Here is a 2,092-nt window from a genome sequence, read left to right as displayed (position 1 = left end):
AGGGAGCTCCGAGGACGAGAAGTCCGAGAGAGTGGAGAGGTTTGGCTAGGCGCCTAGTCTTCTGTGCAGTCCACTGAGACTGAGTCAAACCCCTCAAAATGTGAGGGGTATCAGAGAAAACCGTCCGACCAGAAAGGGGTATTTTTAGAGAGAAATTTGGAGGCCAACCGGGGAAGGGGAAGGGAGAAACTCCTTACCTTTCTGGTCCAGCAGGGGTTCAGGACAGGGTTAGACTGCCGGCCAATTGACCTACAATTACACGTCCAAACAGAATCAGGGAGTAAGCCCGGGACGAGCTGCTGCTGCCCATTGCTTCCCTGGTTGTAAGTTTGGACAGCAAAGAGGGATTGTCCAGGCAGTTAGTACCCTGTCCCGGGTTTCGGCACCAAATGTTGGAATCCATGGGAGTCTGAAAGACCAGAGTAACAGACTTTATTGAAAGGAAGAAAGGAGCCCCGCCGGGCACTTCTCCTGGGGGAGAAGAGCACCGTTTACAGACTAGGGGCGAGTTATATAGTGTTTGGGAGAGCCTGAGGGGATACTAAGACAAAAGTCCTGGTATGTCCGGAATGCTCCTCCTTGGGGGGCTTCGAGCATGTGGGTGTTGAATCAAAAGTCCTGGTGTGTCCGGAGCCCCTCCTTGGGGCGGCTTCTCAGCTTTTTGGAATTCCTCTGTCTCAGGGTCAATAGTCCAGTAAGGGTGAGGCCTGACAGATAAAGTGGAACATCAAGAGGGCAGTTTGGAATTTATGTATCTATCAGGAAGTGGATAGGAAGGAAGTTTACAGTAATGACTTTCAAAATCTAGATGACTTCTGTGGCTTTTCCTCCAGGTCTTATGACCACCATTCTGGTTCTTCAGGAAGCATTAAAATGGACAACAGAATAGGCGATCAGCACTATTTACCTCCAGACTTCCTCTGACAAGTGGAGGAGGGTCCCAGGATTTTCTTTCATTTTCCTTAAGAGTTCTGTCCTGCAGCTGACCAGAGGTGAGATGTAGATTTCCAAGACCAGTCCCTTGACGGTTACCCTCCCATGAGAACAGGTATAGCTCTAGCCATATTCTCAGTATGATCCCTTTACCTTTTCTCTCTATCACATATTAGCATGATTCATTCTAGGTCATCTAGGCGGGCCATTGAATTGCATAATGGAAGATGAGATCTTAGTGGCTCAAGTGCAGCAGAGGACACATTTATAACAGGGTTGATGCCCATCAAAGGTCATGGAGTCAGAAAAATACTGGTGTCAGTAAATTATAAGTTTTTTTATAGATATCTCGAAAGTTCTCAAGCAGTGATTCCTGAGCCTTCAGTATAGTGCATACGTGCCTTAAGGCAACCCAGACCTTATCTTCCATATCAAGTTTCCCATCAACCCTCCCCACCCTGTGCCTAGTACCAGTTAAGTTTATCTTTTGTAATGATCTTTAACACACTAGAAGGTGCCCTAGGGGATTTCTAGGTATCCTGCTGCTCCCTCAGTTACAAATTTGCTACAAGGATATCCCGATGTTAGAAGTATAATAAACAATAAACAATGAAGAATTAAAACATACTTGCTATGAAAGGTATTTCCAAATCAGGAATACAGTGAGGTATGAGATGTTATGGACAACTTCTGCCATAGTGAAGTAGGTGGGTGTATGGCCAGTAGCCACAGCCACCATCACAGCTGCCTGGCCCATGAATTGCATTTGATTCAGAAAGATGGTAATGAAACAATGAAGCCAAGAACTGGTGGACAATTACCTTTAATTTTTTAATTTTTTATTTTTTGTATTTTTCTGAAGTTGGAAATGGGGAGGCAGTCAGACTCCCGCATGCGCCCGACAGGGATCCACCTGGCATGCCCACCAGGGGGCGATGCTCTGCCCATATGGGGCATTGCTCTGTTGCATCCAGAGTCATTCTAGCGCCTGAGGCAGAGGCCATAGAGCCATCCCCAGCACCCGGGCCAATTTTGCTCCAATGGAGCCTCTGCTGCGGGAGGGGAAGAGAGAGACAGAGAGGAAGGAGAGGGGGAGGGATGGAGAAGCAGATGGGCGCTTCTTCTGTGTGCCCTGGCAAGGAATTGAACCCGGGACTCC

Source organism: Saccopteryx bilineata, chromosome X (assembly GCF_036850765.1).
Source record: "Saccopteryx bilineata isolate mSacBil1 chromosome X, mSacBil1_pri_phased_curated, whole genome shotgun sequence".
NCBI lineage: Eukaryota > Metazoa > Chordata > Mammalia > Chiroptera > Emballonuridae > Saccopteryx > Saccopteryx bilineata.
Note: the sequence above shows the minus strand (reverse complement) of the source record.